General features: G+C 37.8%; 2 pseudogenes across 1 annotated transcript; both read right to left on the reverse strand.

Annotated features, from left to right (window-relative positions):
- Positions 1–3,728: 3,728 nt before the first annotated feature.
- On the reverse strand, positions 3,729–17,750 carry LOC121393685 (annotated as a pseudogene). Its single transcript, XR_005961251.1, has 3 exons — positions 15,087–17,750; positions 11,304–13,188; positions 3,729–8,275 (listed from the first exon to the last, which is right to left on the reverse strand). The product of XR_005961251.1 is annotated as an uncharacterized LOC121393685 (transcript).
- Positions 5,277–10,638, reverse strand: LOC121393686 (annotated as a pseudogene).
- Positions 17,751–18,624: the final 874 nt, after the last annotated feature.

Raw genomic sequence — 18,624 nt, forward strand, 5'->3', positions numbered from 1 at the left:
GTGAGTAAAACAAAACCTGTAAAATGCACCCATTGTTTGGTCCCAGGTCATACTGCTGACACTTGCACCTTTAAACAGTCTGTGGATATGTTTACCAAAATAATGGAGACATGTAAAGAGTAAAGTGCTGGTGTGTGTTCAAGTTTATACAGGTAGAGACCCCCAGCCCACTAAACCCAACCCCCTCTTTGTTGCCCTGCAGTAACTTATCTCCTGAAGGTGTTAAAGGGGATGAGCCTGCATGTTCCCTGCATGTTCTACAGTGATGTTGAACTGTAACCTGAACATTTTTCTGTTGCCTTTTTGTTGGGAATGTCCAGTGCTTAATAAAGCTGTGTTTTGTCCTAAACCTTGTTGTCTCTAAGCTCCAAAATCCTACGCTACCTGCCTACCAAACTCTAATTCCCCCAAAAAGTGCATGTGCAGGCCAGTGGCATGTCACATATATATATATATATATATATATATATATATATATATATATATATATATATATATATATATATATATATGTGTGTGTGTGTGTGCTGAATAAGCTAAAAAAGACACTTTCAGTTACAAAGTTTGCACAAAGCATGCATAAGCTGATGCACCCCGCCAAGGCAGTGTCCATGCGTCAGTCCTATCCTAAGTGAAAAAAAGAAAGTGTTACCTTTGGGGGAGACAGATCATACCTGCTTTTCTCTTTATTTAGCATGATCTCTTCCAAAGACACCATTAGGCAGCCAGGGTTGGGAGAGCGAGCATTTAAGGAGAGAGCCACCTCCCCAAAAAATATAGTTTTTTAAAACAAAATAGCTGAAATGCCGCTCCTCACCTTTCTTATTGGGTGCACGTGGACAAGGCTTGACCTACATACTAAACAAGCTAGCCCCAGCACTCTCAACATATAACCCCATAAAAAAATATATCAGTCATTTAGACCAATTCGGCATCTTATCTGCCCGTGTATGGGGGCTTCCGACGGGTCTTCCCGATTGATATTTGTCCTCAATATTGATCGGGAAGGTTTGATTTTCCCCCCGACCCATCCGATCGTTTGGCCATAAGGCAGATTTCAAAATTGAATATAAAAAAATCTGTTTGCTCTTTTGAGAAATGGATTTCAGTGCAGAATTCTGCTGGAGCAGCACTATTAACTGATTCGTTTTGAAATTTTTTTTCCCATGACAGTATCCCTTTAAGTGGGAAACATATACTGGCTTTCTGATTGTTGGGATTACCTGTGAGAGGAGTGGGGGATGGTTTAGAGCTCAAGTGATCTCAAGTTACATTTTCAGACAAGCATGGGAGGCGTCTCGGCAATGGAGTTCCTGTCATTTCAAGTACACAGAGGCCCAAACAGCCCACTAAATAATAACTGTCTTTGGGAAATTACAGCAGCCCCTCTGGCATTTGTCAGAACTCATAGATTGCCATTCAAGGCCTGCTAGGTGACATCTGCTGTAGCTCCCACTTACCTGCGCTCCTCATTGTGCAGCTCCGAGTCCCTCTGTGACTGAAGCCTTGGTGCAGTTCTGCTTAGTGGGGTCGCCGGCAGCGGCTACAGGAACAGCCCGGGCAGAACGTTCGGCGGGGTCGGCGGCGCTGCACAATGAGGAGCGCAGGTAAGTGGGAGCTACAGCCAAGGGGAAGCGGGTTAAAGCTTGGCTCCTAGGAGTTAATTCTCAGTGTGAGCGGAGGCAGGGGACGGAGCTCTTTACACATACTGTTCTTTGCCGGTATTGCTCCCATCCCAGCAGCTCCACGTATCTTTCACTGACAGCAACGAGCAGGCAACTTAGCTCAGTCTGGGGACTTTGGCAGCCGGTTTTGTATTTCTCTCTGCGGGGACCCTCAATGCGACTTATTATCCTAGAAGAAGCAGACAATCAAATACACACGCTAGGATTGTTTGCCGTTCTCCGCATTGTATGAAGCGATGGGAAGGATTTCACACGCAGACAAGTATTTTACACTGGACTGTCTGCTTCTTAGAGCTCCGTCCCTGCCTCCGCTCACACCGACTCCTAAATCACTACCCACTCTGTGCCCCGCAGCTGCTGGTGAGGAGAGCGAAGGAGGGAAGTCGATCCATGGGGGAGAAGAGACACAGCTGTTGCTGGACGCCGGGAGGAGGAAGATGCTTGTCAGTGAATATCCAGGAAGGAGAAATCGATTGCTGCAGTGTGGATGGTCGCCTTTTCGCCGTTTCTGAAGAGGACAGGAAGTGGATTTTCTGTAAGTTATTTCTTAATAAAGGCTTTGCTTTTTAAAAGCTTTATTTGTCTTGGTGTTTATTTTTCGTTGTGCACTAACGAATTTTTAAACATTTTTTTTTGATGTTACTGGTCCTTTAACAGATGCAGTGGAGTGTATTAAACATTTTATGATACAGTAGTTGAGGAAAAATGATGGGTGAAATATTTTGCCATGAAAAAATGTTCATATACAGTAAATAAAGTCATGCAGTTTGGGAAAAGTCACGTGCAAGAATGCCCATTGAGCTTCACCCACTGTATTGAGAATTTTCTGTAAAAAAGCTGCCATGTGTCCCTATTGAGGAATTAAACACCAACAGTGACACCCGTAATTATTAAAATGTGAGCACCAGCATTTCCACATACACACTGTAGTTGGCCATGTATTAGCAGCTCGTTAAGTTTCTCTTTGTTGATTCATTTACGTGTGAATTAAGTTTTTCCAGGTATCGTGGTAATTTTCTCCTTCATATGTATTAGATATTTAGTTGATGCTGCAGCTGTTTAGTACATCACAGATGAGGGATAGTAATTAGGGCATAGTAATGGGGAAAATGAAGTTCAGGGGTGGATGGAGGAGGCATTGGGTTTATTTATATATTTTTTTAATTTCTTTCCATCAGTTGATTAAAAAACATTATATTTCCATTCCTCAACACTCTGCAGATCTTCTTTTCCTAGCCATGTACACATATAACCCTGTGTTCACACTTCTATTTAAATGATTTTTCTTAACATATGAAGAGCTCCCCTTTCTCCAGCTTAGATTGAGATTGTGCCACTATCTTTCCCATAGTCACCCATGGCCAGCATTCACCGAATGGGGTTAACATCCCCGTGGGCCAGCGGACAGGACCTCCCTCAATAATAAAAGGCTGCACCTCCCATACTCCATTAGTCCCTCCCTCATTTTTTAGCTTGGTGAATTCCCATTCGGTGAATGCTGGTCATGGGTGACTATGGGAAAACAGGAAATTGTTTATACATAACGTAATTTCTGTTTCTGTTTCTGTTTCCAAGTTGAAACAAAAATCCTGTAGTTGACTTGCGATCTTTTACATCTCCTGCGGTCTGTGTCTACATAACCAGTTAACTTTCCTATGTGTACTGCTGGCAATTTCAACTTCTTATTGATAGTCCCTTTCAGGTATTTTATGATGTGCTTTACCACATTCCAATGACGATGTGATGGAGCTAAAACCTTTCTACAAAGTATGCCTACTGCTGCTGCAATGTCTGGTCTTGTCACTGTCGCTATGAACAACAATTTTCCAATAACCTTTCTAAATTGGTGGTTGTCTGTCAACAAGCAACTGTCGGGCTAATTGTGTGAATATTTAATGAAATTATATAAAATTATTTAAAAGAATTTAAGGCTCCTTATAAGTACTAAACAGGAGGAGTCTTAAATAATATATGCCCAACTCTGAATTCGATATCGAGCTTTCCCAATCAATTGGTACAAAGGGTGAAAAATCAGGACAACTATTTAACAAAATAATTAATTTATTTATATATAATAATAACAAATCAAATTATCACTTCTTTTAAAATCCACCAAATACTTCTTGATATAAACACAAGATAAAATTTATCAACAGATATTAATTGATAAGACCAAAATCATTAATATGGCGAGCATCCACAAGACAATATACACTCTTATTAATAATAAGGTATTGGAATCAAAGGAGGAATATGTGACTGATTCTGATTTGCTAAGGAATTCTGTCCTTAAATTTTCCTATTTCCTCATTAAATCGTTAACTTGGATATCATATATATATATATATATTAATGAAAAATAAAATGGACCCAAATTAAACAGATTATTCCCAGTTTGCAATTCTGGGAAAGTCAATGTTTAGGGTATGACTATAATACACATAGAAATAATAAATATCCAAGCATACAACTTAATCGAGAAAAAGTATAACAAAAATTTATATTTACCAGATGTAGAGTTTTCACTGGCCTGTGATGTCACCCTGATCTCACTTTCTAGATCTTTAAAATCCACTGGTCCTTTTCTTTTTAGTTGAAGAATGAGTCTTCTTATAGTTGAGAGTCTCCAAGTAGTTTTTAGATTTCTTTCCTTCTCTTTCTTTCAGATGTAGAGTTTTTCTTCTTCAGTCAGCCCTCCTTTTCTTATCCTCCTTCCTTTTTTAGTTTCTTCTTTTATTTCCCTAGTATCCCCCAGTGTCTCCTAATTTATCCCTCTTTTCTGTCTAAAACTCAACCCCTGGGATTAATTAACTAACCAATTGGAATTGAAGGGTAGTCTCCAAAAGTTAAACTATCACCATTTAATCTAAATATTGTGTAAAATGTCAATCATTGACCCCTGGGCATGATGTCCTACACTACCTGTAGATGGCACTATTGCCTCAAACATCATGACCTAAAAATATCTAAAAAATACATAATAGCCTTTGAACTCCTTAATCTGGTGTTAAACATTACTGTTGACATTGTCTGAGACTGAAACAATACTTTATGATTCCTTAATACCTTCAGTACACATACAATATACTTGTGAATACACTAGCCATTCAAAATTGGTTTGTCTTTGATTAATTATTACCCTCTCAAACAGGTGTGCTCTATACTGTGGATAGTTTGTAAAATCCTTCAAGGTGTTCTCATCTTATTCACACAGACACCAAGGATTATACAACCTTTGAGATTTGCTTTAAGCATAAAGGTTATACACCTGTGTTAGGAGTCTGATAAAACATCCTTTTCAGAAAAGAAGTTTCTTACCAACTAAACATTAATTTATATAAAACAAAATATAACATGCATTACTCAACACTATATGATTAATCAAATATGCATAATATCAATCATGAATATGTATTCTATTGAGTAAAATAATCATACGTTATCATTAATAAACCTGAATATTCCTATAGTTAATAATCATCTTATTTGAAAATCCGACAAATCCCCCTCGTTTTTCTGAAATGTTTCCTATAATATGAACATTTCAGGAAAACTACTAAGGGTTTTCAAACTCTTCCTTCATCATACTCATTATGTAAACTTGATCGGCGAGATTTAAGCCATAGTTTGTCTAGAGTCTTTTTGATGATCTTCATCCAACGAATTGCCAAGATGGTGATTACAGTTAACCACCCTACTATAATTATGATCAAGATACTCCATATGTAGTTTTCCACCCATGACCAAACAGAAGGAAACAGTATTTCGTCATCGGTTGATGAAAATTGTGGAGTATCCATGGTAATATTATGTTTTTTTTATAACCATACGGATGGTATGGCTGGGCTTATTGTCCAACAAAAATTTTAAATCTGGACTTATGGCAATCTCCTGATTTTGGAATGCATCAATGCTTTCCACCTCTCCTTCAATATTTTAAGGGAGGTGGAATTGGCGATTCTTACTCCGGTTGCAAATACAGTTACAACTATCTCAAAGATTATAGCAGCAACAATGGCAGAAATTAACCGCTTTGGTCTTTGGTTTTGAAGGAAAAAAAATATAACTCTCTGGTTAAAGTTTTCCGGGTTTGCTCCAGGATTTGAATAATCCGCTTTTGTGAATATTCAATATGCAGCTGGTACCAGGTTTGAATCTCCGGTGATCGGATATTGGATACGTTGATTTGTCTTTCGATGATACAATGTGGATCTAGGCTCATATAAATCTTTTGGGATAAGATCCTCTTGTTGGTCATGATGAATCCTGCCGTATCCTGTAGCATGATCCCGGATGATGGACCTGGCATCACAATCCGCTCAGCGTGTAATTCTTTCCCTAAGATCAGGACTGCATATAAGATAGCGATCATCTGGGATGCCATCTTTGCGCCTATAGAAAATCAAAAGAAATCATTAGTTTCGGCTGTCATATATAGCATGTTTCGACCTCATCATAAATTCTTAGGATTGGTATGAGTTTCCTATAACAGAGCAAGTTTCAGTTCACAGGTAAGATAAAGGATAGTTGGAAAGTAGAGAGAGCAGACATAGGCATATCATGATATAATTATCTATATACAATATTAATCTCTACTTCCATCTTTATCCGGAATTTCCAGATTCCTTACTACTTAGCTCTCGACTTGCTCTATTTTCCGAAGTTGTGAGCTAGGATGACAAACACGTAATTGGTTAATGTGCATCCATTTTTCAACAAAATCATCCCCCTTAGGAATTTTAACTTTATAAACCACAGGAGATAATTTATCAGTGATTATATATGGACCTTTCCAGGAAGGTAGGAATTTCCTTTCCTTTACTTGATCCCTGGCAAAGTTATAAAGATAAACTTTGTCATCCACCTGATATTCCCTTTGAGTAGTTTTTAGATCATAGTACGTTTTCGTACTTACTGCAGCTTTCTCAATATTTCTTTGAGCAAATGCAAAAGCATGCTGTAGATGCTTGTGTAAATTTTCTATATATTGATGTGCAGTCATTGTATTCATCAAATTGTGATCTGTGGTCCTGTAAAGTAGATGTTGAGGTAACACCATTTTTCTACCCGTAATCATCTCAAATGGAGAAAGTTTTGTTGCTGCACTTGGAGTGGCTCTAATAGCCATGAGAACCAGTGGCAACATGACATCCCAGTCTTTACCAGATTCCTTGACAAACTTTTTCAAAATGTTTACTATGGACTGATTGTAACGCTCTACTCCACCACTAGAAGCTGGTCTGTAAGCTATGTGTAGCTTCCTTTTGACTCCTAGAATTTCCCACATCTTGGTCATCACTTCACTGGTGAAGTGACTTCCACGGTCGGATTCAATACGCTGGGGAAGACCAAATCTGGAAAATATATGGTTAATGAGCAGTGATGCGCATACACTAGAACTGCATGTTTTACATGGCAGACATTCTATCCATTTTGTAAACAAACAAGTTACAGTCAGCATGTATCGGTTTCCTTTTGAGGAAGACAGATAAAATGCATCTTGCCATCACATTTGGACTCTGGTCATCTTTATCCAGGTCATAAACCCATTCCTGTGAGAAGGAAAATTTAATCATCTGAGGATCTGTAATCTGCTTTAGAAGTCCTAGACTTATGTAGCTGGTCTCAGATTTGAGATCCAACTTGGCATATTACACCCGGGCAATATTATTTACCTGTACGGGAACCAGCATAGAATCGTTGGTCTTTTCAATTTTAACCAGTGATTGTGTATGTCTGGTTATGCCTGCAACTTCCTTATTTCCCCCTTTTAGAGAAATTGTTAACACATCATCCTCCAGGATTATCTTTTCTATTTTGTCCTTTTGGATATTAATGATGTGGAAGGAAGTATTAACACTTTCTTCAGGTTTACCGTTTTTCAGGATTGATATATTTGGTATTTGACTGTTCCGGAAATGGATTTCAACAGAATTAGGCCTTTCTTCAATCATGTGGCAACTATGTTGTGGCGTGCATTGTGGGAGTGCTCAAAAGCAATTGGGGTTTTTACCTGAGTCCATATTGCTTCATTAATAAAGTCAATTATGGATCTTAATCTTTTGAGCAGATCAATTCCAATGATCAGCCGATCATATGGAAGATCTACAATTAATGTTGGATGTCTAAGGATCTTTTTGCCAATCTTGTATGTCAGCCAGGATGTGCCTTTCACCTGTAAACTGTCACCGCCCACACTTATCAAAGAGCCATCAAATGCCGTTAATCTCAGTTTCTTTTTTTGATGACCCCAAGATCTGTTGGAAGTGGCTAAAAGATAAGATAGTGACCTGAGACCCGGTATCCAATAAACCTTGGATTGGTCCGACACATCCATCTTGGAGACAGGTATCTATAAAGTATCGGCCGTCTAACTGTAAGAGATTACAGAGAAAATTGGAGTGATTTGCCATCTGTTGTTTTAAAGAATGATCCTTCTGCAGCGTCAGGATATTTGGATTTATCTCCTCCTGGTTCCGCCTGCAGGTCATCTGGGTTCCCATGGATTCCACCACTGGGACGAACTGAACAGAGGGTATTTCACACACGGGCTGTAGTGATATTGGATCACGAGAATTGACCTTATTTGGCTGCAAGATAAATGAAACATTAGACTTCCCTTTGACCCCGATTGGGTCGGTGTAATGCAAAATATGATTGTTGTCCATATTTGGTATTGCCGTATCCATTTCTGTACAGGGACCTGACCCTGTTTCTTTTAATTGGCGGAACTGGGTCCCGCCTTCACATCTAAAAAATCCTCAGACTGTTTTGGTGCAGAAACTTGAGACAATTTACTTACAATGTCAGTTAACTTGGAAACCTGGTCTGCAAGTTGATCAAATCTGCTAGGTTTACGTGGGTTTTGATTCTGGGGACCATTTTGGTTCCCTGTGGGTGATTTACCCCTGGGTGAATTTGGTGATTCCTGCCCTTTTACCCATTATTGCCTGGGCCTATTGTCCCAACGTCTATACCCCTGGGGACGCCTATACTCTTGGTAACCCCTATAATTCTGTCTACCCTGGTACCCTCGGTAATCCCAGTTGAAACGAGGACGATAGTCCTGGCTTCCAGAACCTGAGCTGTTCCCGTCTGATCCCTTAGGATTTTGAGGTTTGTTTTGTATGGGATTTGGCTGTCTTCGGTTCTGCTGATTAGACCCATTGGCTGAAGGTACTTTCTTTGGCTGTGACTCAAAATCAGGTTTTACTTTAGATTCATTGACATCGTGTTCTGGGAATCTTTTAGTTTTCCTTTCATTTACATTTGGGCCCTCACTGATGTTAAACAGTAAGGTTGCTGATGTTACCAGCTTTTCTAGGGGACTTTCAATATCCAGATCATGGGCAAGACTTAATTTGATCTGGGCTGGTAAAGCGTCATAAAACAACTGTTTAAAATCTATAGATTCCCAATCAGGGTCTCTGTAGGCCAGACCATAGGCATTTTTGAGCACAGAGAGAAAGTCTCGGGGGCTTTGGTTAGGCCGACATGTAATTCTATAAATTTCTCTCTTTGCGGCAGTGGTATTTCGGTATGGCCCAAATTCTAATTTAACTTCATGTAAGACTGACTGCCATTTAGTGATTCCTCTCTCTCTAAAGGAGGAAAAGTAATGACGGTATCTGTCATCAAAGGCCCATGGAAGAAACCTTATTCTGTCTGCTTCAGACAAATCCAAAGAGTCCATAGTAGACTCATACATTTCTAAATGGGTCGCTATTTGGGCAGAACCTTTCTTAGAAAATTTTGGCACAGCAGTATTCAGGAATTTAATTATGCTGGCAGAATTTTGTTTTTCACCTGGATATTGGGGATTTTTACCTTTTGAACCCCTTTTATGGGTGTTTTTCCCCCTTCTTGGGACAGGACTGGAATCCCGCTTCCTCTCATCACTCTCAGACCCACTTGTATTAAGATTGGAAGCATAATTTTTATAGAATACATTGGACACAAGGGACTTAGGCGCTCATTCCTCTCTGGGGATGAGTCTTGACAGGAGTCTATAGGGGTCCTGGTTCTGTGATTGCCCAATAAGGTGGTCACAGCTTGGCAAGCTTCAGCCAACCGGCCCAAAACACCTTGTGCCTCTGAATCAAAATTATCAATTGGTTTGGCACTAGGAACATATGGTGCCCAATTTTTATATTGGGGAGTGATTACTGGAGGATCAGGAAATCTCTCCACACCATATACAGGGTACACCTGACTGTTGAATTTTAAACAACTGTTGCCGTAATTCTTCAAAATCCTCTCTGAGCTTACGGTATGCTATGCGACTATGTTCAGCATCAGTTTCTAAGTCCCTAATAAAGGCTTCCTTGTTAGAGATATCTATCTCTAATTGGTTTCTGTCAGATTCCATATGTTGGATATTTGATTCTATCTCATGTAATTGAGACCTCAATTTTTCTATATCTTCTTTTCTAGCTTTTGATAGAGTATCTACTTCCATTAATGCATATAAAACGGTTGGTAGGGCACACATTAATTTTTTCTCTTTGTCTGAACTGCTAGAGGCTAAGTTCATACATGTTAAATATCGTTCAACCATGCTGTCTGTTGCCCAGATATCATTAAGGTCTGCCCTAGCATTTCTCTTCAAATCATTAATCCAACTATCCATCCCTTGATCAAATTTTAACCGTGTATATATGAATTGAACAACATTGTGGATCATTTGCTCTGGGGTGTTTCCACTCTCACTGCTTGCAACACTCATGGTCTCAATCAATTAATAAAAAAAAATAACTACCTTGACAGAAGTATTGGAATGGTTTTTCACTGTTTGTACCAATATGAGAAAATAATCTCTATCTCAGCAGTGCCTCCAAATTATGTCGGGCTAATTGTGCGAATATTTAATGAAATTATATAAAATTATTTAAAAGAATTTAAGGCTCCTTATAAGTACTAAACAGGAGGAGTCTTAAATAATATATGCCCAACTCTGAATTCGATATCGAGCTTTCCCAATCAATTGGTACAAAGGGTGAAAAATCAGGACAACTATTTAACAAAATAATTAATTTATTTATATATAATAATAACAAATCAAATTATCACTTCTTTTAAAATCCACCAAATACTTCTTGATATAAACACAAGATAAAATTTATCAACAGATATTAATTGATAAGACCAAAATCATTAATATGGCGAGCATCCACAAGACAATATACACTCTTATTAATAATAAGGTATTGGAATCAAAGGAGGAATATGTGACTGATTCTGATTTGCTAAGGAATTCTGTCCTTAAATTTTCCTATTTCCTCATTAAATCGTTAACTTGGATATCATATATATATATATATTAATGAAAAATAAAATGGACCCAAATTAAACAGATTATTCCCAGTTTGCAATTCTGGGAAAGTCAATGTTTAGGGTATGACTATAATACACATTTCCTCATTAAATCGTTAACTTGGATATCATATATATATATATATATTAATGAAAAATAAAATGGACCCAAATTAAACAGATTATTCCCAGTTTGCAATTCTGGGAAAGTCAATGTTTAGGGTATGACTATAATACACATAGAAATAATAAATATCCAAGCATACAACTTAATCGAGAAAAAGTATAACAAAAATTTATATTTACCAGATGTAGAGTTTTCACTGGCCTGTGATGTCACCCTGATCTCACTTTCTAGATCTTTAAAATCCACTGGTCCTTTTCTTTTTAGTTGAAGAATGAGTCTTCTTATAGTTGAGAGTCTCCAAGTAGTTTTTAGATTTCTTTCCTTCTCTTTCTTTCAGATGTAGAGTTTTTCTTCTTCAGTCAGCCCTCCTTTTCTTATCCTCCTTCCTTTTTTAGTTTCTTCTTTTATTTCCCTAGTATCCCCCAGTGTCTCCTAATTTATCCCTCTTTTCTGTCTAAAACTCAACCCCTGGGATTAATTAACTAACCAATTGGAATTGAAGGGTAGTCTCCAAAAGTTAAACTATCACCATTTAATCTAAATATTGTGTAAAATGTCAATCATTGACCCCTGGGCATGATGTCCTACACTACCTGTAGATGGCACTATTGCCTAAAAACATCATGACCTAAAAATATCTAAAAAATACATAATAGCCTTTGAACTCCTTAATCTGGTGTTAAACATTACTGTTGACATTGTCTGAGACTGAAACAATACTTTATGATTCCTTAATACCTTCAGTACACATACAATATACTTGTGAATACACTAGCCATTCAAAATTGGTTTGTCTTTGATTAATTATTACCCTCTCAAACAGGTGTGCTCTATACTGTGGATAGTTTGTAAAATCCTTCAAGGTGTTCTCATTTTATTCACACAGACACCAAGGATTATACAACCTTTGAGATTTGCTTTAAGCATAAAGGTTATACACCTGTGTTAGGAGTCTGATAAAACATCCTTTTCAGAACAGAAGTTTCTTACCAACTAAACATTAATTTATATAAAACAAAATATAACATTCATTACTCAACACTATATGATTAATCAAATATGCATAATATCAATCATGAATATGTATTCTATTGAGTAAAATAATCATACATTATCATTAATAAACCTGAATATTCCTATAGTTAATAATCATCTTATTTGAAAATCCGACAAATCCCCCTCGTTTTTCTGAAATGTTTCCTATAATATGAACATTTCAGGAAAACTACTAAGGGTTTTCAAACTCTTCCTTCATCATACTTATTATGTAAACTTGATCGGCGAGATTTAAGCCATAGTTTGTCTAGAGTCTTTTTGATGATCTTCATCCAACAAATTGCCAAGATGGTGATTACAGTTAACCACCCTACTATAATTATGATCAAGATACTCCATATGTAGTTTTCCACCCATGACCAAACAGAAGGAAACAGTATTTCGTCATCGGTTGATGAAAATTGTGGAGTATCCATGGTAATATTATGTTTTTTTTATAACCATATGGATGGTATGGCTGGGCTTATTGTCCAACAAAAATTTTAAATCTGGACTTATGGCAATCTTCTGATTTTGGAATGCATCAATGCTTTCCACCTCTCCTTCAATATTTTAAGGGAGGTGGAATTGGCGATTCTTACTCCGGTTGCAAATACAGTTACAACTATCTCAAAGATTATAGCAGCAACAATGGCAGAAATTAACCGCTTTGGTCTTTGGTTTTGAAGGAAAAAAAATATAACTCTCTGGTTAAAGTTTTCCGGGTTTGCTCCAGGATTTGAGTAATCCGCTTTTGTGAATATTCAATATGCAGCTGGTACCAGGTTTGAATCTCCGGTGATCGGATATTGGATACGTTGATTTGTCTTTCGATGATACAATGTGGATCTAGGCTCATATAAATCTTTTGGGATAAGATCCTCTTGTTGGTCATGATGAATCCTGCCGTATCCTGTAGCATGATCCCGGATGATGGACCTGTCATCACAATCCGCTCAGCGTGTAATTCTTTCCCTAAGATCAGGACTGCATATAAGATAGCGATCATCTGGGATGGCATCTTTGCGCCTATAGAAAATCAAAAGAAATCATTAGTTTCGGCTGTCATATATAGCATGTTTCGACCTCATCATAAATTCTTAGGATTGGTATGAGTTTCCTATAACAGAGCAAGTTTCAGTTCACAGGTAAGATAAAGGATAGTTGGAAAGTAGAGAGAGCAGACATAGGCATATCATGATATAATTATCTATATACAATATTAATCTCTACTTCCATCTTTATCCGGAATTTCCAGATTCCTTACTACTTAGCTCTCGACTTGCTCTATTTTCCGAAGTTGTGAGCTAGGATGACAAACACGTAATTGGTTAATGTGCATCCATTTTTCAACAAAATCATCCCCCTTAGGAATTTTAACTTTATAAACCACAGGAGATAATTTATCAGTGATTATATATGGACCTTTCCAGGAAGGTAGGAATTTCCTTTCCTTTACTTGATCCCTGGCAAAGTTATAAAGATAAACTTTGTCATCCACCTGATATTCCCTTTGAGTAGTTTTTAGATCATAGTACGTTTTCGTACTTACTGCAGCTTTCTCAATATTTCTTTGAGCAAATGCAAAAGCATGCTGTAGATGCTTGTGTAAATTTTCTATATATTGATGTGCAGTCATTGTATTCATCAAATTGTGATCTGTGGTCCTGTAAAGTAGATGTTGAGGTAACACCATTTTTCTACCCGTAATCATCTCAAATGGAGAAAGTTTTGTTGCTGCACTTGGAGTGGCTCTAATAGCCATGAGAACCAGTGGCAACATGACATCCCAGTCTTTACCAGATTCCTTGACAAACTTTTTCAAAATGTTTACTATGGACTGATTGTAACGCTCTACTCCACCACTAGAAGCTGGTCTGTAAGCTATGTGTAGCTTCCTTTTGACTCCTAGAATTTCCCACATCTTGGTCATCACTTCACTGGTGAAGTGACTTCCACGGTCGGATTCAATACGCTGGGGAAGACCAAATCTGGAAAATATATGGTTAATGAGCAGTGATGCGCATACACTAGAACTGCATGTTTTACATGGCAGACATTCTATCCATTTTGTAAACAAACAAGTTACAGTCAGCATGTATCGGTTTCCTTTTGAGGAAGACAGATAAAATGCATCTTGCCATCACATTTGGACTCTGGTCATCTTTATCCAGGTCATAAACCCATTCCTGTGAGAAGGAAAATTTAATCATCTGAGGATCTGTAATCTGCTTTAGAAGTCCTAGACTTATGTAGCTGGTCTCAGATTTGAGATCCAACTTGGCATATTACACCCGGGCAATATTATTTACCTGTACGGGAACCAGCATAGAATCGTTGGTCTTTTCAATTTTAACCAGTGATTGTGTATGTCTGGTTATGCCTGCAACTTCCTTATTTCCCCCTTTTAGAGAAATTGTTAACACATCATCCTCCAGGATTATCTTTTCTATTTTGTCCTTTTGGATATTAATGATGTGGAAGGAAGTATTAACACTTTCTTCAGGTTTACCGTTTTTCAGGATTGATATATTTGGTATTTGACTGTTCCGGAAATGGATTTCAACAGAATTAGGCCTTTCTTCAATCATGTGGCAACTATGTTGTGGCGTGCATTGTGGGAGTGCTCAAAAGCAATTGGGGTTTTTACCTGAGTCCATATTGCTTCATTAATAAAGTCAATTATGGATCTTAATCTTTTGAGCAGATCAATTCCAATGATCAGCCGATCATATGGAAGATCTACAATTAATGTTGGATGTCTAAGGATCTTTTTGCCAATCTTGTATGTCAGCCAGGATGTGCCTTTCACCTGTAAACTGTCACCGCCCACACTTATCAAAGAGCCATCAAATGCCGTTAATCTCAGTTTCTTTTTTTTATGACCCCAAGATCTGTTGGAAGTGGCTAAAAGATAAGATAGTGACCTGAGACCCGGTATCCAATAAACCTTGGATTGGTCCGACACATCCATCTTGGAGACAGGTATCTATAAAGTATCGGCCGTCTAACTTTAAGAGATTACAGAGAAAATTGGAGTGATTTGCCATCTGTTGTTTTAAAGAATGATCCTTCTGCAGCGTCAGGATATTTGGATTTATCTCCTCCTGGTTCCGCCTGCAGGTCATCTGGGTTCCCATGGATTCCACCACTGGGACGAACTGAACAGAGGGTATTTCACACACGGGCTGTAGTGATATTGGATCACGAGAATTGACCTTATTTGGCTGCAAGATAAATGAAACATTAGACTTCCCTTTGACCCCGATTGGGTCGGTGTAATGCAAAATATGATTGTTGTCCATATTTGGTATTGCCGTATTCATTTCTGTACAGGGACCTGACCCTGTTTCTTTTAATTGGCGGAACTGGGTCCCGCCTTCACATCTAAAAAATCCTCAGACTGTTTTGGTGCAGAAACTTGAGACAATTTACTTACAATGTCAGTTAACTTGGAAACCTGGTCTGCAAGTTGATCAAATCTGCTAGGTTTACGTGGGTTTTGATTCTGGGGACCATTTTGGTTCCCTGTGGGTGATTTACCCCTGGGTGAATTTGGTGATTCCTGCCCTTTTACCCATTATTGCCTGGGCCTATTGTCCCAACGTCTATACCCCTGGGGACGCCTATACTCTTGGTAACCCCTATAATTCTGTCTACCCTGGTACCCTCGGTAATCCCGGTTGAAACGAGGACGATAGTCCTGGCTTCCAGAACCTGAGCTGTTCCCGTCTGATCCCTTAGGATTTTGAGGTTTGTTTTGTATGGGATTTGGCTGTCTTCGGTTCTGCTGATTAGACCCATTGGCTGAAGGTACTTTCTTTGGCTGTGACTCAAAATCAGGTTTTACTTTAGATTCATTGACATCGTGTTCTGGGAATCTTTTAGTTTTCCTTTCATTTACATTTGGGCCCTCACTGATGTTAAACAGTAAGGTTGCTGATGTTACCAGCTTTTCTAGGGGACTTTCAATATCCAGATCATGGGCAAGACTTAATTTGATCTGGGCTGGTAAAGCGTCATAAAACAACTGTTTAAAATCTATAGATTCCCAATCAGGGTCTCTGTAGGCCAGACCATAGGCATTTTTGAGCACAGAGAGAAAGTCTCGGGGCTTTGGTTAGGCCGACATGTAATTCTATAAATTTCTCTCTTTGCGGCAGTGGTATTTCGGTATGGCCCAAATTCTAATTTAACTTCATGTAAGACTGACTGCCATTTAGTGATTCCTCTCTCTCTAAAGGAGGAAAAGTAATGACGGTATCTGTCATCAAAGGCCCATGGAAGAAACCTTATTCTGTCTGCTTCAGACAAATCCAAAGAGTCCATAGTAGACTCATACATTTCTAAATGGGTCGCTATTTGGGCAGAACCTTTCTTAGAAAATTTTGGCACAGCAGTATTCAGGAATTTAATTATGCTGGCAGAATTTTGTTTTTCACCTGGATATTGGGGATATTTACCTTTTGAACCCCTTTTATGGGTGTTTTTCCCCCTTCTTGGGACAGGACTGGAATCCCGCTTCCTCTCATCACTCTCAGACCCACTTGTATTAAGATTGGAAGCATAATTTTTATAGAATACATTGGACACAAGGGACTTACAGCGCTCATTCCTCTCTGGGGATGAGTCTTGACAGGAGTCTATAGGGGTCCTGGTTCTGTGATTGCCCAATAAGGTGGTCACAGCTTGGCAAGCTTCAGCCAACCGGCCCAAAACACCTTGTGCCTCTGAATCAAAATTATCAATTGGTTTGGCTCTAGGAACATATGGTGCCCAATTTTTATATTGGGGAGTGATTACTGGAGGATCAGGAAATCTCTCCACACCATATACAGGGTACACCTGACTGTTGATTTTTAAACAACTGTTGCCGTAATTCTTCAAAATCCTCTCTGAGCTTACGGTATGCTATGCGACTATGTTCAGCATCAGTTTCTAAGTCCCTAATAAAGGCTTCCTTGTTAGAGATATCTATCTCTAATTGGTTTCTGTCAGATTCCATATGTTGGATATTTGATTCTATCTCATGTAATTGAGACCTCAATTTTTCTATATCTTCTTTTCTAGCTTTTGATAGAGTATCTACTTCCATTAATGCATATAAAACGGGCGGTAGGGCACACATTAATTTTTTCTCTTTGTCTGAACTGCTAGAGGCTAAGTTCATACATGTTAAATATCGTTCAACCATGCCGTCTGTTGCCCAGATATCATTAAGGTCTGCCCTAAAATTTCTCTTCAAATCATTAATCCAACTAATCATCCCTTGATCAAATTTTAACCGTTTATATATGAATTGAACAACATTGTGGATCATTTGCTCTGGGGTGTTTCCACTCTCACTGCTTGCAACACTCATGGTCTCAATCAATTAATAAAAAAAAATAACTAGCTTGACAGAAGTATTGGAATGGTTTTTCACTGTTTGTACCAATATGAGAAAATAATCTCGATCTCAGCAGTGCCTCCAAATTATGTCGGGCTAATTGTGCGAATATTTAATGAAATTATATAAAATTATTTAAAAGAATTTAAGGCTCCTTATAAGTACTAAACAGGAGGAGTCTTAAATAATATATGCCCAACTCTGAATTCGATATCGAGCTTTCCCAATCAATTGGTACAAAGGGTGAAAAATCAGGACAACTATTTAACAAAATAATTAATTTATTTATATATAATAATAACAAATCAAATTATCACTTCTTTTAAAATCCACCAAATACTTCTTGATATAAACACAAGATAAAATTTATCAACAGATATTAATTGATAAGACCAAAATCATTAATATGGCGAGCATCCACAAGACAATATACACTCTTATTAATAATAAGGTATTGGAATCAAAGGAAGAATATGTGACTGATTCTGATTTGCTAAGGAATTCTGTCCTTAAATTTTCCTATTTCCTCATTAAATCGTTAACTTGGATATCATATATATATATATATATTAATGAAAAATAAAATGGACCCAAATTAAACAGATTATTCCCAGTTTGCAATTCTGGGAAAGTCAATGTTTAGGGTATGACTATAATACACATAGAAATAATAAATATCCAAGCATACAACTTAATCGAGAAAAAGTATAACAAAAATTTATATTTACCAGATGTAGAGTTTTCACTGGCCTGTGATGTCACCCTGATCTCACTTTCTAGATCTTTAAAATCCACTGGTCCTTTTCTTTTTAGTTGAAGAATGAGTCTTCTTATAGTTGAGAGTCTCCAAGTAGTTTTTAGATTTCTTTCCTTCTCTTTCTTTCAGATGTAGAGTTTTTCTTCTTCAGTCAGCCCTCCTTTTCTTATCCTCCTTCCTTTTTTAGTTTCTTCTTTTATTTCCCTAGTATCCCAGTGTCTCCTAATTTATCCCTCTTTTCTGTCTAAAACTCAACCCCTGGGATTAATTAACTAACCAATTGGAATTGAAGGGTAGTCTCCAAAAATTAAACTATCAC

The sequence above is a fragment of the Xenopus laevis genome, chromosome 5L (genome assembly GCF_017654675.1).
Source record: "Xenopus laevis strain J_2021 chromosome 5L, Xenopus_laevis_v10.1, whole genome shotgun sequence".
Lineage (NCBI taxonomy): Eukaryota > Metazoa > Chordata > Amphibia > Anura > Pipidae > Xenopus > Xenopus laevis.